Here is a 25,366-nt window from a genome sequence, read left to right on the forward strand (position 1 = left end):
TAAGTCAGCCTTTGCTTGTCTAGTTGTTCTAGATCAGTGGTTCCCAACCTTTTTTTTGTACATGCCCCACCTAAGCACCTCTAAAATCCTGATGCCCCCATATAATTCTTATTATTCAAAAAGTGAACTCCTATTCACATGGAGGAAGCCGAAAAGGCAATTCACTGTTAATAACTCATTCTCGAATTGCCCCCCTTAAAAATCAAATTGCTCCCATTGGGTGTGTGCCCCATGTTGGGAACCACGCTCTAGATGTTTTGGACATCTATCAGCCCCCGCCAACATGGACGGGAGTTGGACTGCAAAGCATGTGGAGGCCACTAAGTTGGCAAAGGCTGAGTTAAGCAATCTGAGGGTCTGGGTGTAGCGGTTGTGGTGGGGCTCTTTAAGTGCGTTCCTTTCCTAATTTCAAAATGTGGCAAGCCAACCCATTGCTTGTTCTGTTTAATGGGCACCCTGGACTCCTACCCCAAAGTCCTGCACTGTAAACATCCCTGTTCAACTAGGACAGCAGTTCCTCTTGCCCGGTTTTGGTTCAAGTGGATGGAAGATCAGATACATGGTTGGAATGGGAGAATTTCAACCCACTCACATTTTGCAAAATTGCACAGTGAGGCAGGCCAGGTGGATAGGTCAAATTTGCTGATACCGAGAGTGACATCTCCAAGAACTGGGGGATGTGTATGTGCTGCACTTTGCATGGATGTTTATGGAGCTCTGACTATTGGACTGCTATGGAGAACCTCCTGCACATGTGGGGATCTGGACAATAAAAAGCATCTTACATTCATCACATATTTCTGTTTAATGCATTCCTCTTCTTATTCATGAGTAACCAGCTTGTTCTGTATAGGGGAAAAAATCTAACTAAAGTAATTAGTTCATCATAGGTGTGCCTAATGTGTATTGTCACAAATAAAAAAAAGCAAAAATGCCACTTAATCTTTTTTATCTGTGCTTAATGGGATCAGGAAGCTATTTTCATAATTGAGTAGTGTTGTCTTTTGGGGGGAAAATTCACCCAAAATTAGTGACACCAACATAATATAGGTACTTCACATGAACGTGACAGTAAAATAAACACAAATCATACAAGAAACAATTAGATTGTGAATGAACCCATTAATTTATTAACAAATATAAATACACACAATAATTTGAGGTAATTTATAAGGTCACGCTCATTTAATACACAGGTTGGTAGGTAATGTGTAAGATACCAGCTAGCAGCAACAGAAAGGGAAATCCAGCAGGGAGTTCCTTCCTCAGCATATGAAACCCACAGTTCTTGAAAGGTTTGGGAGGGCAACCTTTTTCTACTGCTGAGCCGCAATAGCTCAGGGTTTGCCAGCACATTATAACCATCAGGGATAGTGCTTCACCTGCACTCCCTCCTTCCTGATCAGTCTTGCTCTTGTCTTCCTTCCACTGACATGCCCTCATTGTTCCAAGCTGGCCTCTTTCTGCTGCCAACCTGCTGTTTTCTCACATTCTGCACTATCCATTGGCCAAATTTCATGATGGGTTTTTACCGCAATAGACTTTTGGCCACGTAGCCATGCTTCTTGATGGATCTTTGGTTGTTCGATCCCACTTCTACATACATTTCTCAGAGGTTATACACATCTGCTGTCATCCAACCCTTACAATCCACATGGGGCCCCTGCTCAAACCATTGCCATTTCGCTACTAGGCTAAGCTCAAGGTGATGTTTTGGGTGTAGAAAGCCCTATACAGCTACCTGAAGGATCATCTTACCCCTCATTGCACTCCACAGGTGAGGGTCTCTTACAAATGCCATCTTATCACACAATGTAGGAATTGTTCCTTTGGTGTTGTGGCAGCAACCCTTTTGAATCTCTTCCCCTTGAATATTAGACAGGCACCGTCTTTATTGTCTTTTTGGCACCTACTGAAGATACACACACACACACACACACACACACACACACACACACACACACACACACTTGATGTTTACCACCCAGGCCTCCTTTGGGAGGAAGGGCAAGATATAAATTTAATAACAAGCAAACAAACCAACAAATCGGTCTTCTGTGTTGATGAGTATTATTCTAAAGCGAGAACCTGTGGATTCTCCCACACCACACCATTCCTGCTTCAGGTAATGTTCTATGTAGTTTCTTGAGCTTGTCATGCAGAGATAAAGGAAGCTACCTTTCCCACAATTACTTTTTCTGCATATCTATTAAAGCCATGGACACCTTCTCTTCCTTGGCAACGGAAAAACACAAGGAAATGGACATATCTCACCTGTGTACCAAAATATGGACATTACTCCTGAAGAGTGAGTGATATAAAGTCAAAACAAATGGCCACTTTGGCCACCTACCATTTTGAATGGTACATGGTTTTCTACTACACGGTTTCAAACATTATGTGATTTTTTTGGGGAGGCCACATATTCTCATGTGAGGTAAAGCAGATCTTCCCCATATTCTCCATGTAGTTTGTTGAAGCTATCTGCATTAATTAACTGTGGCTGGTGATGTTGAACAGAGAAGGTATTCCTTCAGATTTCCTACTAGAGACTCCTTCCCTTCTTGTCTCTTCTTCTACCTCTTCCCACCCACCCCCACTGCTTTCTAGATTTCACAATATCAACTGTCACTTTTCAACTGTGAAATATTTACCTGCTGTTTTGGTGAGAACCTATGTAAAAAAACCACCACCATACTATGACCAAACTTTTCAGAACAGAATAAACCAGAGGTAGAGATCAAACCTCTCCATTCTGAAGGAAATCAGCCCTGAGTGCTCACTGGAAGGACAGTTCCTTAAGCTGAGACTCCAATACTTTGGCCACCTCATGAGAAGAGAAGACTCCCTGGAAAAGACCCTGATGTTGGGAAAGATGGAGGGCACAAGGAGAGGGGACGACAGAGGATGAGATGGTTGGACAGTGTTCTTGAAGCTACCAGCATGAGTTTGACCAAACTGTGGGAGGCAGTGGAAGACAGAAGTGCCTGGCATGCTCTGGTCCCTGGGGTCATGAAGAGTCGGACATGACTAAACGACTAAACAACAACAACAACAACAACAACAACAAAAGTGATGGTCAGAAAATACAGCAGTGGCACATGGATGGATCAAGAGAACTAATCTGTCACTAACTGGTAACTGGGGATGAAGGAACATCAACTACAGAATACTGTGTAAGACCAACCTTGATCTGCATCAACACATATTTAAGCAACTTGCATCTTCCTGGCATTTCTCACTTGGTAAGATGGTTGTTCAAATTCACCTATAAAAACACAACATATTTTGGTGCTTGTTCTTATTTCAGATATCAACTCTTCCTTGAGATGCTCTCTGGAAGTTTCTTGTGCTCCCACTGTAGCGCTGAAATGCCAGAGCAGAGAACGGATCTGTGCCTGTGCCTGTGCCCTGCCCATTTAAACAACAAGGTAGACAAATAGGGGCTCAATGGGTTTCTGAATTCAGCTAAAATAAATTTTGAATCTGTTCATTCAGATCAGGTATGTTGCCTCTGGAGGCCCAAGATCTGCCCCTCAAGAGCTTTGTCCTCATCATTAATTGTCAAGCATCAAGCAGACGAAATCCAAGTCTGTGGAGAAAAAAGCAATTAGATATTTTAGGCAGTGATAAAAACACCACAAATAATCAATTTCTATGGCATTAGCAGCTACCAGGTCCAGGAAAAGTCTATAAAAGCTAGAATTTATTGCAGAACACCAGCCAGCTTACAAAGCATTGATCCTTAGTAGTATGCATAGATTGCTGGATTTTAAGAGGAATTCCTAATGATTCTTACCTTTCGTAAAAGTGGGGGAGGGGTGGGGGTGGGGACACTGAAGGAAAGAGAAAACACAGCAAGGGAAAAAACTAAGCTAAAAATGCCTGTTAAACTGTATTTGTTTACTTTCTATAAGAAACCCACTAGTAAATTGTTTGGAGGCAATTAGATGTAATCTGATGCATAGAACCTCATAAAAGGGGAACAGTTAATTGCAGTAATAACACATTACTTAAAAAAACACACATTTATTGTTCTTATTTTAAAGATTGTTTGCCACACCTGGAAAAGAAAAGGAGGAACAGAAATACATTTCTGAATGTAACGGAAACCTAGAGCTGCTCTTTTTTTTTGGAAAAACACATACATCCCCTCTTTGTGAAAGTTAATGCCAGACGGTACTTAAATTCGTATTAACCTTTCCAATATTATTTATTTATGTTAAATAATCCCACATTAGACTCTTGCTCACACTACACAAAATGAAAATGGAATGAATAACACTCATTAGAAAGACTAATTTACCTACTTAACTTTAAAGACATTGCTGGGTAGCTTTGAAAATTGAATATAGAGAGAGCAGCCATTGGCAACCTGGTGCCCCCCCCCAGATGTTTAGGACTACAGGCATGCCCTCAAACATTTCTCAGATGAAAATATGGACAGCAGGAAGCTTCTCCAGCATTTGATCTCACCGCACACATAGACGTCATCTACATCAGTCCCCTTGAGCCAATTGCAACCTCTCTGCCAAATCTACCTCATAAGATTGTCATAAAGAAAAAATGTGCGAGGGAAGGGATTGTGTACAACACCTTCAGCAGATAAATAGAAGGAATTATGATTTTGGCTGTAAGCTGCCTTGAGTCCCTGTCAGGGGAAAAGATGGGATATAATAATAATAATAATAATAATAATAATAATAATAATAATAATAGAAACTGTGAAAATGATCAGGAATTAATCCTGTTGAACTCAGTGGGACTTGGTTCTGAGTGAAAATGTTTAGGATTGCAATATAAGGCTGTCCAGTCTTTACCCAGTTACCTGGGAGTCAGCTCCATTGAATACGGTAGGACTTACTTCTGAGTAGGTGTCATACGGCTCCATTTACCATAAAGGAATAAACACTCCATGTGTTTCCTAAAAAACGGCTGGCTGTGGAAGCATTGCAATTAAAGAATTTAAAGTGGATTGGTGACATTTTCCTTCACAAGTATAGGAAGGGCTTTGTATGCCAGCTTCAACGTTTCCTTCATTTGGTGCAATTATTTTATTATCAGTATAAACAGGTCTTTGTTTTTGCACGCACCACTTTTAATTGTTCTCTGAGACGTGGTGGGGAGGATCAAATAAAAAACCAAGATGGCTTCTGTAATTCTGGGACTGTCCCTGGAAAATCAGGACACTTGGAGGGTATGTGACAAGTCCCATCAGCCCCAGTCAGCAAGGCCTTCAAGAGACATTGAGGAAAACACAGGAATGGAGCCGGCAGCAGTATTATACTGAAACTGAAAGAGCTGTATTGGACACACCTCAAATACCTCTAAAATTCCAGCATGAGGAGTGGTCTCAAACATTTTAAATCAATTCCCAGTTACACAAACTGAGAGTGACATTGCAGTAATGTACATGTGTACATAGAAGTAAGCTTCATTGTGTTCAGTGGTACTTACTCTGAGGTAAATGCTTATAAGATCGCAGTGAACTTGCTTAGCTGGCTTTGGGAAGGCGGTACAAGGGCTGTGGGGGAGTATCAAATTTTGGGCTTGCTGGCCCCCCGGACAACAAGGCAGTGTGCAGCCCACCCATGTGGAAGTGCCCTTCTGGCCCCCTTGATATGAAAAGTTGGGCCGCCATGCATCTATACAGGCATAGGCAAACTCGGCTCTCCAGATGTTTTGAGACTACAGTTCCCATCATCCCTGACCACTGATCCTGTTAGTTGGTGGTGATGGGAGTTGTATTCCCAAAACATCTGGAGGGCCGAATTTGCCTATGCCTGATCTATACAATTTGACTGCACTCAGGTGCCACATGGAAGCCCTCACGACTATATTTTGAGGAGCAGGGAACCATTGTACACAACTTTGTCTGGCCTGAATAAACTGTGACCCACCAAACGTATATTATGGTCATATGTTACAGTCCAGCCACCCCTTCCTAGGGTTTTGCCACCACCCTGACAATTTGTCCAGGATGGCAGGGGTAGGCAATGTGCCGGTCAGATCTTTTCAAGAGAATGCATTGAAATGTCAGAAGGTATGAAAACACGAGCTCTGCTTTAGAGGTGGTGATGGTGTCCAGGAGTGTGTGTGTGGGGGGGAGAGAGAATAGAAATTAATCCAAAACGTATCAAGTTCACCCATTAAATCCTCGCAGTAGTGAACTGCTCAGTAGTGGTGCTAATAAAAACAACAACAGCCTGGCTTACGGAATGCAAATGAGGCAGAGAAAAAGCAAAACGAGAACCCACCGCCAACCAGCCACCCTGTTTGGGTTATGGTATTTACTCAATCTGTACATTAGCTGCAGCCCCACACTTGCAAGCCCTCAGATATGCTCACACAGCAGTGGAGGGGAACCTGACAGCGACACTTGGCATGCGATCATAACATTCCCTGGCACACTCTCCGAATGCCATGTGGAGCTATTTGTACAGTTAGGCAGAGACCCCTGCAGCACAGGAAATGCCATCGGAAGTACCGCTGACCCTGCTTGGCCTCTGGTGCAGCTCTGCTTCCCGACTTATCACTGGCCCGAATTCAAACGCGATCTCTGGAGAAAGCAAATCAATTGAACACATGTTTGGTCTGAAAAATGCCATTTTTTTGGGGGAAGAGGCGGAGATATTCCCTTACACCAGAGCGTTTTCCTTGCCCTGAAGATTTGTCAAGTGCAATTGAAGGCACGCACATCACGGCGCGTTGCCGGTGCCAGGAGAAAATAATTTCAATGTGTCCTTTAGTGCTCCGATAAAATACAGGCAGGCAGTGTTGAAACAAGATGCCCTGCGAAAGTCCCAAACACTCTGGCATTCTGCGTTTCTTATACGTTTGGGATGGGGCCAGAGTGGCAGGTTTTGTGTAAGAACCAAGAGAGCGACTCCACAAACTTCTCCTCTCGTCTCCTAGACAGTTGTTTTTAAGCGGAATAATCGATGTGTCTCTAACTCGCACAAAGTCATCTTGGAAAAGCCATCTTTACAGCAAACTGGTAATCTGGGTAGCTGAAGAATAAATGATGAACAAATATACATCACAAATGAATTTATTCATTCATTTTCTTTGCTGCAAGTCACAGAGTCATATCATCTAGTCCAACCCCCATGGTGTGTTTCTGCTAAAACATTTCACAAATACACCAAGAAGTCATTGTTGGCACAACCATTATATTTATCGTTTAGGTCTTGGAGGTGATTTTCCACTGTACCAATTTTTCAATGTGGTCTCCAGATTATTAATACACTTCCCAGATGAGTTCATTGGCCCCCTCTCTGCCTACTTTTAAGTGGGTATGAAAAACTATATCGTTTTGGTGGGCATTTCAAAGTTAATTTTCTTCTCTCTGTTTCTTTTAGCCCTGTTTCTGCTTGTTTCTTTTAAAATTGGCTTCTTGTTTGATTGTACTTGCTTTTGTTACATCAATTTACCTTAAGAGATTGCATGCCGTCTTGAATTGATACTTTGCCAAGGATGTTGCTTGGCATTTAAACAATATAAGTAAGCAAATAACATACATAAAATAAATGATCACTTCCCATTCTTTCTGAATTTCACCTGCACTTTATTAGCTAGCTATTACAGTAGAAATTCCTACTGCGGACAACTTGGCTTGGAATCTTTTTCTTTTTTTAAAAAAACAACAACATTTCAATAAACCTGCTCCTCTCAGTGTAACACTAGGTCAGCCCTGTGCAAGACTGCTTTGAATGGATGAGGTTTCCTACGGTTTTGACCACCATTGCTGAAGGTAAACTCAAACTGTGAAGGTCAAACTCCCAGCCTCCCATTGAAAGTATTATAATACAGAGAATGTCCTGGAGTCAGATACTGTACTACTACTGATGCAATAGGGGCCTGACATATCCGAACCGAGAACAGCCGGCAACATTTTAATCGTAACACCCTGAACGTTTTCTGCAGGATATAGAGGAAATAACATGATCCACAGTGAGGAAATTAGTGGCAAGGGAACAGGAGAGGAGGAATCTCCAAAGAATCCAAAAGGAACACATTTTCCTGACGCCTTTCCCCTCACATCACCAAATGATACCCATATGAGAAGCTTCACACAACTGCAAGCAGCGGAAAGGCAACATTTGCATGGAAAGGTCAAAGGACTCTTATGGATAAACAGCTTGATACGCAACCCCGTCACTTAAAATTAAAGGGAATTACAATGCTATTTTTAAGGGGGAGGGGAATACTAAAAAGGGGAAACTGGTTGTGCTCAGCTAGAGGAAGCCAATATATTTTCTTTCTTTCTTTCGGGGTGGGGGTTTACGGGGTTGCTTTTAGTACTTTCCGTGGTGCGAATTATTTATTTATTTATTCGCCAAGAACAAGGATTTCTGTTCTTTGATAGTTTGTTGTGTTTAAAAGACAGTGTAAAACTCTCCTCACAAACAGTTGTTTACAGGGTGCTTTTCAGCACAAAGCTGTTTTAAAGCTCAATTGTGCATTTTGCAGATAAAGTGGGAAAACTAACTGAAGGCTGTATTGTAAGCAGCGGTTGCCGTGGAAACCCCAGTTTCAAGAGCTGGTTCTCCATTACCACTTAATTTAGGCTTCCTAATTGCATTCCGCTAAATCGGTAGCGACAATATCTGCAGAGCAAAACTGCATGCCCAGTCTAGCGCAAACCTCTTTGAAACAAGCTTTTTGAAAGCCAGGAGCTATAAAAACTCAGCATGACGCGGAGCATATGAGAAACCTGTAGTTCAAATGTACTGCTGCCTGCTTTCTCATCCTTAGTAACTTCAGTGTGCTCCACACCAATCTATTAGTTCAGTCTACCTTAAAGATCATAAAGCTCTGCCAAGTGGAAACTCATCTGTCCACCAACACGTTGGTGCAAAATAGATTTAATTGTACTCCTGACCCAGTATCATGTCCATCTTATTTTACTACACGCCAGCAGGTAGCCTGAGAGGAGGCTCACTTTTCCTTGAACTGCCCTTGCTCCTGCGGCACAAGGAGAACAATGCTTCCTCAGTTTAAATTATTTGCCACTGTTCAGCTGTGTAGCAAGCCAGACCGCCCATCTGTGGCCTGAAGAGAGCCTTGTCAGAACCACTAGACATAAAAGCATTCCAATTATCGACCACACGGCTTTAATAGAGGAGGCAACTAATATGATAGTGTAAGTGATTCTGCCAGTGAGACGCTCTCCGTCACTGTCAGATTAACACTTCAGTTAAACTCCTGTAAATCAGTCACATTATGCAGTTGCTCGAGGAATAAACACAGGCCCATTATGCTCAAAATTCCAGAGGGCTGCCCCCCCTTCAATGGGGAGTTACATGGGATGTTCTATTAATCGACATTCCTTGTCAGGTTTATCATGGTGCAAGCACTAATGTGGGCATTGTCAGAAAGATTTAACTCACCAATGATGAGGTTCTGAAATGGACATCCAAGTGTACTAGCATCTCCTGAGGCCTTCTGCATCTGAGAATGTCCCCTTTAACTCAGGCGGGGCTTACTCCTGAGTGAACATGCCCATCATTGAACTTTATAGGTGGAAGGGGTTCTCGGAACTGATATGTAATGTGATCCAGTCATGGCCAGGTTTCCTTCTTAAAACTTTTAAAAACTGAAAGCTCTTGGAGCACAAGCTCCACTGCTGGAGTCCTACTTTATCCAGTGGCTTCAGCAAATAATCACATCAAGTTTCAGGTGCATGTTGTATTTGCAAATCACTGCTTCTCCCGTGTTTTACTTTCATTCACTCTGACCAGTGTTTACCAAACAGTCTCAAGCCTTAACACCTTTGATTAGTGGTCTACATGTCACGCACACAGAGACACCACCACCATTTAATGTTCCAGCCTGTCTTCTCTTTCTAAAATGGCTTTGTGACACCAGCACCCGGAACATGTCATTTATGGATTTTCAAAGTTGCTCAGCCCATTATTCTTACATGGAGGAGCTCAGGAGCACATTGTTTGTGAACAGAGAAGATCACCACAGGTTCTCAGCCACAGTAACTCTGTGGATAATTGAGTGCAGCACATAGCTTCAAGGAAGGCCCAAGCCTTTTAATACAACTGGGACCTGTGAAATAGCAAAAGCAGAGTGTGTGTCTCTGAGCACACGCAAAGCACCTTTATTTCACTGTTAAAAGAAAGCTGTTGGCTCTCATCCATCTGGAATTAAGAGAGAAGTCATCTTTCAATGTGAGAGAATGTGTCTTCCAAGCAAGCCTACTGCTTTTAGGGTTTATCATTGCCATTTCCTTGGAACGAGGTGACCAGCCCTGTACTTGTACTGCTGTAATTGAACTTATTCCTTGGAAATCAATATCAATTCTTTAATAAGATACAGTACACATGTTGTGTTATGACATCTCCTGCTTACCTTCTGGCCTGCTCTCCGTTTGGGATGCAGTTGGTTTGCATTGTGTTGGTTGCGCATTGGAGAGAGAGAGCTTAATATTGAACGGTTCAGAAATCCAGGTTTGCAAAGTAGATATTTCAGACATACTATCTATATGGCACATAGGACCAGATAGACAGGTGGTGCCTTAGGGTCTCAATGCATGAATGAGCTAATGGTTTCAGAAGGCACCATTTAGATTTGCCAGGTTCTGGGAACATTTTGGGTCAAGGGGCTAGGGGTGGGAATCTGTACAAAGGAGATGGGCTCCACTCGAACTGTAATGGAACCAGACTGCTGGTGCTTAAAATCAAAAAGGTTGCACAGCAGCTTTTAAATTAACTTCTGGCAGGAAGCTGACAGGTGCTGGTTTGGGAGGCATCTGCCTCAGGAGAAATCATCCCTCGGGAATGACATTCTAAATGTTCTGTGAACTCCAAATGGAGGACAGGGGAGAATGTGACAATGAATGCATGGAAACTAATGGGAGCGAATAAAAAAAAGAAGACTAAAAGGTCACAGGAGAGACCATTCACAAAAAACGAGTTTGTAAAGAGGGGCCAGAGTGTACAGTTTATGTGCAAATTCTAGAAGCCTGAAAGCAAAGGTACATGAATTACCCTGCTTGGCAATAAAAAAAGAAAGCAGAGATATAGGGAGCAGAGATACCTTCTCGTGCTCAGGTTCTGGGAATCTTCACTCTCAGTGTATCTCCTGATGCCCATGTTGTTGTTGTTGTTTAGGCAGCAGGTGGAGACCCTTTTGTTCCCCCAGGTCTGATAGCATTCATTTGTTTTTTGTTGCTCTGCTACTTTTATATGATGATGAATGGAAAGATACAGCTACGTGACAACAGCATACTAATGTCCACATCCCCAGATGGAAGCTCCTGATGTTTGGTTTGCCAGCTACGGCAGTGGGCCAGGATAGCTTGGCATCATATGTCTGTGCTCTGGTGACCTCCGGCTTTAACTATTGTAATATACTGGATGCAGTGCTGTGCTTGAAGATGGTCCAGAGACTGCAGCTAGGGCAGAATGAAGCTGCTAGGTTGGTAACTGGGACAGTGTGATGGGACGATATGTCACCAGTCCTGAAAGCTCTTCACCGGCTGCTGGTGACTTAAAGGTAAAGGTAAAGGGGCCCCTGACAGTTAAGTCCAGTTGCGAACGACTCTGGGGTTGCGGCGCTCATCTCGCTTTACAGGCCGAGGGAGCTGGCGTTTGTCCACAGACAGTTTTTCCAGGTCATGTGGCCAGCATGACTAAGCCGCTTCTGGCGCAATGGAACTCTGACACCAGAGCAGTGCACGAAAATGCCATTAACCTTCCCACCAGAGTGGTACCTATTAATCTACTTGCACTTTTTTTTGGCGTGCTTTCGAACAGCTAGGTTGGCAGGAGCAGGGACCGAGCAACGGGAGCTCACCCCATTGTGGGCATTCGAACCACTGACCTTTTGATCGGCAAGCCCAAGGCTCCATGGTTTAGACCACAGCACCACTCACGTCCCAAGCCTAATTTAAGGTGTTAGTACTTGGGCAGAAACCCTAAGACACTTGGGACCTACAGTAATTACCTAAAAGAGTGACTCCCCCAATAGCAACCATCTTGGACCCTGTTCGTGGTGCCGTCTTTGGCTGTCATCCTTTGGTCTTGACCTGTGGCAAGGCCTTCTCAGCAGTGGTCTCTCATTTCTAGAATGCCCTCCGTGGTGAGGTGCAACTGCCTCCCTCATTGTTAACTTTCAGGAGGAATTTAAAGACATTCATGTTTACCCAGGCACATGATGGTTGAGAGATACTGGCCATGGCAACATTGGAACTGGTAAATATGAGGGTATGTAACTGTCTTACAAAGGTTTTACATGGTCTAAATGTATTAGGTGGTTTTTAATTGTTTTTAAAAGCTTTAAAGTTTTTGTTGTTTTTATTTTAAATTATAGTGTTTTAACATTTTGATGTTTTCTGGACTGGGCTCCTTTGGGAAGTAGAGTGGGACACAAATGCAAGCAAGCAAGCAACCAACAAATAAATCCAGTGGTCATCATCCAACACATCAAATAGGCTACAACTTTGATGCCATTTTTGACACATGTGATGTGAGGGATGGACCAAATAAAGGGTATGTGTGCAGTGCACCCCTTCCCCAGTCATGGTTAGGCCACCATCTGAGTAGGCCACAAGAGTGGTTAGAGAAAAAAACTTTGGGGTTAGCTAAAAAGAGAATTTGGGAGCAGGAGCAAAAGAAAAGAACTGCAGATTTATTTATTTTTTTAAAAATGGAATAAATCAGGTAGAACACTGCACGAGGCTCTTCTGTATGCATCAAACCTCATAAGCCTAGCTTATAACTAGTGCCACGGAAGGGCGAGTGCCAAGACCCATAGGCCTGTTGAGAACAGGATACAAAGCAACTGGCCCTGGTTTCAAACTCTGGTGCAGGAGCATCTCCCTTCAGCTGCTTATATAGAGAGCCAGTGTGGTGTAGTGGTTAAGAGTGGCGGATTCGTAATCTGGGGAACCGGGTTCAATTCCCCGCTCCTCCACATGCTGCTGCTGGGTGACCTTGGGCTAATCACACTTCTCTGAAGTCTCTCAGCCTCACTCACCTCACAGAGTGTTTGTTGCGGGGCAGGAAGGGAAAGGAGACTGTTAGCCACTTTGAGACTCCTTAGGGTAGTGATAAAGTGGGATATCATATCCAAACTCTTCTTATATGAGTATGCTGCCAAATGGTTTGGTGGGCACCCATTTCTCCTACTGCATCAATCTCCTGCTGTTCCTCCTACTGTCAGATTTGTGTCAAGCTGAAGGGATTTGCAAGATCAGAGGCCAGCACAGATAATTTCTGGGACTCAGTGGCATGCATAAAACAATGTCTCTGGGATGAGCCGTGTAAATCAGCTCTTCTCTTCATTTATACACATACATATGTGGTCTCCTTCCATCAAAGAAATAACGGCAGTGTGAAGAGACCAGTGGGAGGTGTGCAGAGGTGTTGATAACAAAGGTCCCCATGCTCCCATCCATTGCCGAGCAGGAGGACAGAGGAACTGGGAGGGCTAGGGAAAAGGGAATGATGAAAAGAAACATGTCACCCCCCCCTTACAAAGAGCAGAGCCAAAATGGCACATTTCCTTTTCTTCTGAGTTCTTGGGTGACCTTCTGCAGGAATGAATGAGTGCTTGGCTTGCCATAGGCTTTGAGGGAAAGGTGTCAGGGCAGAAATGGAGCCAGAAACAATTGTTCTATATGGTACATGCTTCCCAGTGGTTGGCACACTTCCCAGGAGATGCCTCAATGTGAATTAACAAACATCAACACTTCCAAGAAGTCACGAGGAGCTGTGTTATCCAGATGATATGGCTCGTTTCCCCCCTAGAGATAGAATGCAAGAAATATGATAGGACCTTAATGCCAAGGAGGTGGCAATTTTATTAGCAATCTCAAACAGGAAGGTTTCATTGGACCGACCCACTGAGATTTTATTTTTACAGTAATGCTCTAAAATATTTAAGGGAAGGTGGACATTTGTGTTATGTCGCTCCCAGACAACCATGTCTATTGAGCATTCAACCTGATTTGTTTGCACAGAGCTTAGGGGAGGTAATATGACACCCACAATTGAGCATTCACTCTTATTGGGTGGCAGGGAGATCATGCAATGGGATATCAACCAATGAATATCACCTGCAATGCAAAGGTGCTCCAGAGGCAGCCCATGTCACAGTCACACCGTGCTATCCCAAAGCGCATAAACACTCACCAGAAAGGTGTATCACTGCAGGGAAATTGCAATTTAATTTTACTTTTACAATCTTTTCACATCTTCATATATAAATGATATATATAACCTCCCTAATCCAGTTATGGACGTACACCACAGGAACAGTTTGACACAAGAAGAAATAGGCTTGCAAACAATTCTGTGTATACAGTTATTCTGCATCCTGCTATGTGCACTTAGCCCAGTTCTGAAGATCAGTGATCATGTCAAGTCCTGGACTGGATCCAGTGCTTCTGCTTCCACCTTCCTGCTAATCTTGTGCATGAGCCTACACAGGTACTGTTCTAGGTACTGGGACTTTTCAAAACAATGAGAGCAAAATATTACAGTGGTACCTCCGGTTACATACGCTCCAGGTTACATATGCTTCAGGTTACAGACTCCGCTAACCCAGAAATAGTATCTCAGTTTAAGAACTTTGCTTCAGGATGAGAACAGAAATCTTGCTCCAGCAGCACGGTGGCAGCAGGAGGCCCCATGAACTAAAGTGGTGCTTCAGGTTAAGAACAGTTTAAGGTTAAGAATGGACGTCCGGAACAAATTAAGTACTTAATCTGAGGTACCACTGTACTAGCAAGAAGAAAGAGTTCACTAGTGACGCAAGCAATTTCAGAGGGTGCCAAGCCATAATTAGGGATCTACTGGATTAGATAATCTTAACATGTAAAAGGTGACATCCATTTAGCTCAGATAGAGCTAGTACAAAATTATTGCACTTAAGCCTTAATTTCAGTGGGTCTAACCTGAGTAGGGCTAGCACAGGGTATTTGCTCTTAGGAACATACATATTAAATCTGAGCAGCCCTGGAGTTTTGTTACAAATAATTTTTTGGACGCCATCCAAATTTCAATCTTTCCATGGATTCTTCTTTTTAAAGCAGCAGCTAGATCAAGGCTTAATGAGTATGTGATATAATTACTTCTCCTAGCGTTGGAATTATGCCACATATTCAGTTATTGAAGTCAAGCTCTGCGGTGGAATCCCTTCCCTGCGGCAATGCCGTGACTACTGTTGCCCTGATTGTGGTATCGTTGCCGAAAATCAGCTTGAAAGTCAGCGTGGTGTCTGTTTGTTATCCGTAGGCTTAAAAGATCTACTTTTTGGCCAATGGGACAAAATGAGAGATCTCTGCAAATGTTCACAGTGGCAGTAAATCTTTTATTGTACAGCTTCCATTTGCAAATATCAGCTTTCATAGTCTCAAACTAGCTATTTAAATATTCTCACTAGCTTAAATTTCCTCCATCTCATCAGCTGACTTTTCCTGTGGTCTGGCCAAGCCCATTTTGTAAGGAATAGATTCTGTAGTTACTGTGTCGGATTGTGGCAAACACACACATACACAGCAAGATGGGAAAATGCCTAGCTATTGTGTATGAGTAGGTCTCCCAGTAAAATGTTGCCATACACTGAAGCTTATTGCCTCATTACTCTTCAAGTCTTTATGAGCAGGGGTGGGAAAGCCTTTTAATTGTATTACTTAACTGTTTAATTAAGGGCCATTACTATAACAATTTCATTCTATGCAAAATATATGTCAAGACGACATTAGCCTGCACAATGAAACACGCAGCTATAAGGCTATGCAGAAATACAGGTTAAGCACATGACTCCCCTCCCCCTGGCATTTTGCATATGGGCCTTTGGACATTGACTAATTGTACTGCTCATCACTGTCTCCCAACTGTATACTTCTTGCATGCGCTCCAGAAACGAAAGTATTGCATTTACAAAGTTTACATTCCTCGCAGACTCCAAAGCTACTGAGTCTGGTGGCGTCAAGTCAATCATGGTTTGTAGTGCTCTTCAAGGTCTAAACATCAAGGAATGTTTGAAGAAAATCACTTTGGAGACTTTCATGTGATGAAGGTTTAAAATCTAGCCTCTTCTGTGAGAAGGTTCACAGGTCAGAAACAGGGAGAAGAATGTTTTAGCATGTCACGATTATTGGCATATTTTCAAAAGATTATAGCTGGATTACTTGATAACCAGGAGCTCTTAGGTGATATAAAATACACACATATTCACATCCCTGTACAGATTTTAGTCATTTTAACACCATATTCTGGACAAGTATTGGAAGAAATCATTCTTTGACTTATTTTGATAACGGTAAAAATTATGTTCCCACTCTTTTTTACACTCTGCAACTGACTAATGCATATGGCAACTAAATGTGACAGATTATATAAGCATACCATCAAATAATGGTTTATATCATACAACCTTTTGAAATCAGCACCCCACAGAGAAAATTTCCTGTCCAGCTTCAGAACTATTTAAATCATTTCAGGACAGTGGCATCTCTTTTAAGACTTTATTGAAGTTCATAACTTCCAAAGGGAAGACTATGATAGTGTTTGGTTTTCGTCCTTCAATTTCCCCCCTTAAATGTTTTACCTAAAGGCAAACACACTCCCGCTTGTTTCAAATTAAACTTTCAAATCGGTGTTTGTGTCTTCTGGAAGATACTCTGGATCAAGAAGACCATTTTGGTTATTAATCATTATTGGTCACTTACTAATATTTGTGCAATTAGTGGGTATTCATCTGCATTTTAGTGTGAATCCCTCCTAATAAATGGATTTTATATATGCAATTTTCCTTAATATAATGCATTTTTTTGTTATTTTCACTAACAGATGCACTTTTATGCATCCCTTTACACTGCTATATTCATTTTTGTAAGCATCACTGGGCTGAAGAATTGCACTATAAAATACTGAGAAGCGCAAATTTTGAAGGACGACTCTGTTTTGGTTTGTGCATTGTTTCGGGAAGTGCAAATTAAGTAGGTTCACCTTTAAATGTTAACTGAACCAAATTTCCCCTCTTAAATCCCGTGAAATATATGGATGCAAGTCCCACTGAGTTCAGTAGCAATTTCTCTGACCATCAGACAGAGAACGGCTACATGACATGTGTTGCACTAGTTGCCAGCAAAATACTTCTAATTTTAAAAAGGGACTTGGGAACCTTATAACTTTAAAAATATACAACAGATCTTCACCACTGAAGATATTTCCATATGCCCTGGAAATACCCTTGAATTTTGACATAATCTAAACCAGCAGAAGGAGAAACTGAAGGTATGTTTTGATCTCGAATGTGTAGACAGTCCCGGGCTGTGGGATGCCTATAGTTCAAAGCAAGAGAGCTGAAGTGATAGAATTCAGCCATCTTACATCAAATTTATATGAAATCCGGTTTATACCTCTTATCAGATTGATTCTCTATGCCAAATTTCTTAGATATTGGACAAATCGTCTTTATGTTCCCACATCCTGATAGACAAAGTTCATTTGGACTTCTTTCTGCCTTTGACTCTTATGTGGTCATATAGTCACTCCCATAGGTGACCATTTAAAAACAAATAAAGAAAAAAACCCCAGGATCTGGATTCAGCGGAAGACCAGCTGCCTGACTCAGTTTTGAGGCATTGGGCTAAGAAGAACTTCTATCCTACAGAACTTTTAAAAAAGAGCTTCCCTTGATCTGCAGATCTACTGTCAAGGCAGCATGCCTCTGAATTGCTGGGACGTGGGTGGTGCTGTGGGTTAAACCACTGTGCTGCTTGGGCTTGCCGACTGAAAGGTCGGCGGTTTGAATCCCCACGACGCGGTGAGCTCCCGTTGTTCAGTCCCAGCTCCTGCCAACCTAGCAGTTTGAAAGCACGCAGCGCAAGTACATAAATAGGTACCACTCCAGCGGGAAGGTAAATGGCAATTCTGTGCGCTGCTCTGGTTTCGTCAAAAGCGGCTTAGCCATGCCGGCCACATGACCCAGAAAAACTGTCTGCGGAAGTGGACAAACGCCGGCTCCCTTGGCCTGTAAAGTGAGATGAGCTCTGCAACCCCAGAGTCATTCATGACTGGACTTGTCAGGGGTCCCTTTACCTTACCTTTCTACCGAGCACAATCTAGAGAAAGTTAAGGTCCATTGAAATCAATCTGCAGAGGTAAGGATTTCACTCCCATTCATTTCAGTGGGGTTCAGGCATGTTTAGCTTTCTCTGTACTGCACATGATATGTTTCCAAACTATGCTATGTAATAATCTGTCTCCATACTTAAATGTTTGACTTGAACATCAATCTCGCCACAAAATGCCTGGCATGCAGTCAGTGCCGAAGAAGCTGATAAGAAATGAGTAAAGGGTAGACACTGTAAGGTCGCTGGAATCTTCGTGAAGTGTGCCTTTTAAATTTTACCAGCTTCAAATTTTCACTTAACTCGGAAATGTGATAATACACAAAGTGGAGCAAAACCCAAGATACCCAAATTGACTTAATTTGTGACAGGATGATAACAGGATGGGAATTAATAGCACGGTAATCAAACTAATACATCTTTTCTAAAGAAAAAAAATATGAATAAAAGGCTTTTAGCTTTTGAGAAATGGAATCCTATTGTAATTAGATCATGAACTAGGGCCTTTCAGTGCTGAAAATTCAAACTGTGCACAATATAAGTGGCACCTTTTAATTCTTCCACAGCATATACTAATAGAAAACTCTGCTCTGTTTTTCTTTGTGTGAACCCAATCACATCACATCAAATTATACAACTAATTAACACACACTCCTTAAAAAATTGCATATTATTTTGGCAAGCCAAATTAACGCCAGTCCCCTGAAACCATGTTTAGTAATTCCCATTGACTGTAGTAACGCCTACTATTGAGAGATGGTCTAATCAGCTACAGGCTCTCCTGCTGATGAGCTGAACCAAGGAACCAGATGTTTCTGCCTTCTAGGCTAATGAAAATGTCATAGATGTTTCCCCCTCCATCTCAATGAAGAAATAATTCCATCATGGTCATGATCTAGGTAGTCCTTGCCTGTTTCTTGCTGATCTCTTTGGCACAACTGGAAGGAGCGAAAACATCTACTACATACATACAGTACAAACCCTCGTGATTAGATATACATACAATTATATATATATATATATTTCTTAAAAAAAATAATTGCTCAGATATTTTACAGATGCACAGCTGTTCCATGTCTGCGAAGACTTTCTTACCAGAAAGTCTGAAAGACATGGAGAAAGATAAACCTCATTGAGGAAATTATATTTCCATCTCACATTATATTGTATATACAAGCTAGCGAAATATGTTTTCTGTTTATGGGCAAGAGATCTCGCTAGCATTAAATTACTTAATGAGATGTCTCATGCAATTAAAATAGGCATACCATTTGCATTAACGTTTTAAAGCTTGGTTATTCTGGGAGGGTTGGTTTACTTGAGTTTAAATAGGTGATAATGAGCGTGATGAATCAGTCTGCTTAAAACTGCGTACTGTGTAACTGTCTAGTAAAATCTTAATATTAAACTGCATAACACACAGCACATTATAAATGCTTTTGGTATGGTGTTATTCTACCTTGTTTATCAGATGATGGATCTGAAATTAACTACGAAGATACATGGAAGAGTTCATTTAAGATTCTAAAACTAATGTAACTGAGAATCTCCCTCCCCCATAACACACAAATATAGCCCACCAGTGGCGTAGCGTGGGTTGTCAGCACCCGGGGCAAGGCAAGTAATTTGCACCCCCTAACTCGTGGATTTGCGCCCCCTAACCCTAACCCCCAGATGTTGCGCCCGGTGCGGCCGGCCCCCCCCCCCGCACCCCCCACGCTATGCCACTGTAGCGCACACAACTGATTGTGCTTTATGTGTGTCTAGTTCTGTACTCGATTGTAGCTTTGAAGTATATCTCGAAAACTGCTGCTGTTATTATTATGCCTGGTTTTTAAATTTATTTAAGTTTATTCATTTGCTCTCACATGCTGCCACAGACAGGGATCCTGCCCTCCTTCAGTTCTCAGTTTTGTGGTCGCTGACAATGAACATTGAGACAGTAACTGGCCTCACAATTCAGTCTAAACACTCTTCTCATTGGGGCCCAGTTTGTGTGTTTAGCCTGAACGGAGACCCATAATCTTTCGCTGGCAAATAGAAGGAGAGCTCCTGAGGGAGGCCCTGGACAAGTCACCTCCCTCCAGCTCTTCCTGCTCACAAAGGGCTGTGGGATCCCTGAGGGCTTACAGGGTTGCAGAGACATGGAAAGTCCCCTTGGCCATCCCTGGACCACAGTGACCCTACTTCCTGTCAGGTTCTCTTCTTCCTCCTCCTGCTGACACCAGCTGTCACCTTCAGGATGACAATATGTAGACAACTGAGACTCTGGGGAGTGCAAGGAAAATGCCAAAGGTCCCGTCAAAACCCCAGCCAGTCCATTAGGCTGCTGAACACCAGCTTGCCCAGCACTTCCAGCACCCAGCACCCAGTCAGCAGGGTGTAGTGTTTTACAAAGTACAATTTGACATGCCCCTATCCTGGGGATCTGATGGCACAAGACAACAGAGAGGGGTGGAGGGAGAAGGGAAATGGCTGCTGGGTTCAACACAGGAATCATATACAGTGGTACCTCAGGTTACTGATGCTTCAGGATACAGACGCTTCAGGTTACAGACTCCGCTAACCCAGAAACAGTATCTCGGGTTAAGAACTTTGCTTCAGGACGAGAATAGAAATTGTGCGGTGGCGGCACGGCGGCAGCGGGAGACCCCATTAGCTAAAGTGGTACCTCAGATTAAAGAACAGTTTCAGGTTAAGAACAGATCTCCAGAATGAATTAAGTTCTTAACCCGAGGTACCATTGTATAGGACTAGTTATAATGGGATATGGGAAATAGGGAGTAGGGTCAAAAGCTTCAATGGAAAATGTGGTTTTTGAGGGTAGATTGGCAGGAAGGGAGGGAAGGATGTGGTATCATGCAAGCATTCTGGGAGGCAGTTCCAGGCATAAAAGGGCAACAATGGAGAAAGGGCAGAGTTGTTTGAGGGAGTGGGAGGCCTCTGGATGGCTGAGGGTAATGGACCTGGAGGGTCATAGGCTAGGACGTATTGGGTTAGGAGAGCAGCAGAAGCAGCTCACCCAGGGGGATGCAATTTCAGGGCTAGCTTCCCAGGAGCAGTGTTGCAGGCAATTACCAATAGAATAGAAGAAAAGCCTGCTGTATGAAGTTAATAGCCTATCCAGCCCAGCATTATGTTCTCACAGTGTCTGTGGGAAGCATGCAAGCAGGACAGCAATGCAGCAGCACTCTGCCCAGCTGGTATTTAGAGGAATATACATGGAAGATGGGAGATGGCCATTGTGACTAGGAGGGAAGGTGTTGAGGAGGGTCACCTTTTTTGGGGGGGGGTACAAAATTGATGCATACCCCTCCAAAATACCATAGCAGTTATATATTAATTCATTGAAATTATCTAGGAGCAATTAAAACCAGCCATTGTCTTGCAGTTTAAAACAATAAAGCAAGCAAAAATACCATTCAGAGAAACAAGTAGGGAGGACTGGTTAAATTCTGCCCATACAGTGCCACTTATTAAAATTTGCCTCTCGCAAATACTGGTCAAGTCCAACTTTTGTTGATTAGTCTAGCAAATTAAATTTCATAGCCCGAATGACAATCCATTAATGAACAGTTATTACACTCAGCAATTGATTTGTAAAGGTAAAGGTAAAAGGACCCCTGACTGTTAGGTCCAGTTGTGGACGACTCTGGGGTTGCGGCGCTCATCTGGCTTTATTGGCTGATGGAAATGGCATACAGCTTCAGGGTCATGTGGCTAGCATGACTAAGCCGCTTCTGGCAAACCAGAGCAGCACATAGAAATGTCGTTTACCTTCCCGCCAGAGCGGTACCTATTTATCTACTTGCACTGGTGTGCTTTCGAACTGCTAGGTTGGCAGGAGCAGGACCCGAGCAACGGGAGCTCACCCCACCGTGGGGATTTGAACCACCGGCCTTCTGATCGGCAAGCCCTAGGCTCTGTGGTTTAGGCCACAGCGCCACCCGCATCCCTTAATGATTTGTAAAGTAAAGGTAAAGGGACCCCTGACCATTAGGTCCAGTCGTGACCGACTCTGGGGTTGTGGCGCTCATCTCGCTCTATGGGCCGAGGGAGCCAGCGTTTGTTCGCAGACAGCTTCCGGGTCATGTGGCCAGCATGACTAAGCCGCTTCTGACGAACCAGAGCAGCGCACAGAAACGCCATTTACCTTCCCGCCAGAGCGGTTCCTATTTATCTACTTGCATTTTGATGTGCTTTCGAACTGCTAGGTTGGCAGGAGCTGGGACCAAGCAACGGGAGCTCACCCCGTCACAGGGATTCGAACCGCCGACCTTCTGATCGGCAAGTCCTAGGCTCTGTGGTTTAACCCACAGCGCCACCTGTGTCCCTTAATGATTTCTATCCTCATGTAAAAAAAAAACCCTCCAAAAACTTACTCATTTTCTGAGATTGCAGAACAGTCCTGTACACCATTACCATGAAGTAAGTCCCACTGAACCTTGTAAGGTTTGCTTCTGAGAAGACACATCTAGGATTTCAATGTAAGTTTTATTGAAGCCAATGGAACATGCTAGTTCTCAAATTCAGTTGCTTTTGTGCTTGGTTGGCTTGGAGTCTACATGTTCTTTTATCATCTTTCACAATGTGAGGGACTCATCTTGGATAGCTGAAAAGTGTACATTAGGTATTTGCATAAAGTAATATAATCACAGAATAATCAACATGGAAAAGACCTTCTATTTGGTCAAACCTGGATAGCAACAACATTTTAAAGTTCTAAGCCACATCCTCAGAATTTGAACGCCAACAAAATAATAGCTAAAATCCATGGGATTAAGTCTTCTTAGTTTAGTGCTAGATCATGTCCCAGATGCATTGAAACAAATTAGCTTGGTTTGATACAGAAGATAGGCTATACAGTACTCTTATCTACACTGCCTTGGTCAGAGCACATCTGGAATACTGTGTCCAGTTCTGGGCACTACAATTTAAGAAGGATGTTGACAAGCTGGAACATGTGCAGAGGACAGCAACCAAGATGATGGTTAGCCTGGAAAAGAGGAGATATGATAGCTACAGTGGTACCTCGGGTTAAGAACTTAATTCATTTTGGAGGTCTGTTCTTAACATGAAACTGTTCTTAACTTTAGCTAATGGGGCCTCCAGCTGCCACTGCACCTCCACTGCACAATTCCTGTTCTCATCCTGAAGCAAAGTTCTTAACCCAAGGTAATATTTCTGGGTTAGTGGAGTCTGTAACCTGAAGCGTATGTAACCCAAGGTACCGCTGTATCTTCAAATATTTGAAGGGTGGCCACAAGATGGAGTAGGCTTGTTCTCTCCTGTTCTGGAGGGTAGGACACGAACCAATGGCTTCAAGTTACAAGAAAGAAGATTCAGACTCAACATCAGGAAGAACTTTCTGACAGTAAGAGCTGTTTGACAGCGGAATGGGCTCCCTTGGGAGGTTGGTTGAAAAGCTTCGTTGGAGGTTTTTCAGCAGAGCTTGGATGCCCATCTGTCCTGGATGCTTGAGCTGAGATTCCTGCATTGCAGGGGGCTGGACTAGATGACCCTTGGGGGAGCCTATCCAGCTCCATGATTCCACAATTCCACAATGATACAATGAACAGCCAGATTCAAATCCCTGTTGAATCTAATGGTTTAGAATTTAATCTGATTGAGCCAGTTGGTTGAAAGTGGACCTAGACCAAAGTATTTGAGCTTCACTTGACGGTGGCATGGGCCATCCACGTGAAGCAAGCATGCAAAGAGTATAAATGGGGACGCAAGACATATATGCTGAACTGTTTTTGAGAAAGGAGGGGCTTTCGGTTGGCAAATCCATATGCTATTAAACTTCTCGGTTTTTTTTATCCAGGTTCAAACTGTCAGAGCAAAATAAAGTGGCTGGACCAAGTTAGCCTATCAGAGCAATGAAAGACAATACTAGCACCCTCAGCAAGAATCAGGTTGCTGTGCTTCACTCAGAAACCCCATTAATCCAAGTTTCAAGGAGAAGCGGCTCCATAGTCAACAAAAGAAGAACTCTGGCAGGAATTTCTGGTAGCCAGCTCCTGGGTCATAATCACAATCCTATATTTGAACCAATGGCTGCCAGTGAAGTTGAACTTCTAAGAACTCTTCTGCATACCAAACCAAACCAAACCAAACTGTGGGCACAAAATACAGAGTACTCTCCATACATATAACATTGGCTGCAGTCCTAAATCCACTTATCTGGGCGTTAAGCCCCATTGAATTCAATTGGACTATTGTCTGAGTGGACATGGTTAGGATTGTGCTGTTAGTCGGCCTTAAGGGGGAATTTTTTTTTTTTTTTTGCAAAATTATTAGAAAGGAGGGGCATTTCACAATGAAACACAGCCTATTCTTCTTCATATGCAGTTATGTTCTAGACAAGCATCTGCACCCGTTCTTCACAGCTGGGAAAATCACACGGAAAAGTAGACTGAGATAAGAATGGTGACATGTTTTACTACAAGAAGTGTTACAAAGTTATTATAACTGCTATTATAACTAGAATTATTGTTACCATTATTGTTGTAAGCTGTACTTCACAGTAAGCTCTACTCCAAGCGTGTCCTTGAGGCTTCTTCTTAAACCCACTGTTATGTACTGAGTTGAATAGGATCCAAACTGAAGCAGTCTGATTGGTCCTAGAACAATAGGATCCAAATTGCAGGAGTCTGATTAGTCCTAGAACAATAGCATTCAGAATGCAGCGGTCTGATTGGTCCTAGAACAATGCAGCAGTATGATTGGTTGGCAGGAACCACCCAATCCTGCTCCAGATAGAAGTGAATCCACAACCTGATTGGCTTACAGTAGAATTCCGGAATTAGCCAATCATGTGCAGCCCAATGTGTAAATAATGTATATAAAGCAGATACTGTGAGGGGACTTTCATTTATACCTCCTCACCACTATGAGCTGAATAAAGAGCATGAAATCACTTTGCGACTCTGAGTATATTTCACCCACTTACCCGGGAGTAACTCAGTGGGGCTTACATCTGATAGAATTGCACTGTGATGCTCCCACTGGGACTCACTGCTTAGCTCTGCCTGGACTCCCAGCCCTTGCTCCTCCTTTATAGAGCAAGAGCAGCAGTTTTAAGCCAGGTATTTGGCAAGTGTCTTATTTATGCGCTTCCAAGAACTCCTTGAAATTAATGGTATCTATCAGATTAATAATTGAAAAAGTCCCTACAGACATTGATTTCTCTTCATGTGCTTGCATAAGAAAGCTCAGTCCACCCCCCCTTTCCGATTTTAATGCTTTCTTTTCCTTTTCACCCCG

The 25,366-nt window shown here is 42.9% G+C and overlaps 1 protein-coding gene and 1 long non-coding RNA gene across 2 annotated transcripts in view; both read right to left on the minus strand.

Moving 5' to 3' along the window:
* The window catches only part of GPR45 (G protein-coupled receptor 45), a 550,360-nt gene that overhangs the window by 219,630 nt on the left and 305,364 nt on the right, over window positions 1–25,366 (minus strand). The window lies entirely within an intron of this gene.
* LOC310705503 lies at window positions 1,108–2,995 on the minus strand. Its single transcript, XR_014525351.1, has 2 exons — window positions 1,957–2,995; window positions 1,108–1,912 (listed from the first exon to the last, which is right to left on the minus strand). It is a non-coding gene; the product is annotated as an uncharacterized lncRNA (long non-coding RNA).

The sequence above is a fragment of the Podarcis liolepis genome (assembly GCF_965112155.1).
Source record: "Podarcis liolepis genome assembly, chromosome: 4".
NCBI classification, from domain to species: Eukaryota; Metazoa; Chordata; class Lepidosauria; order Squamata; family Lacertidae; genus Podarcis; species Podarcis liolepis.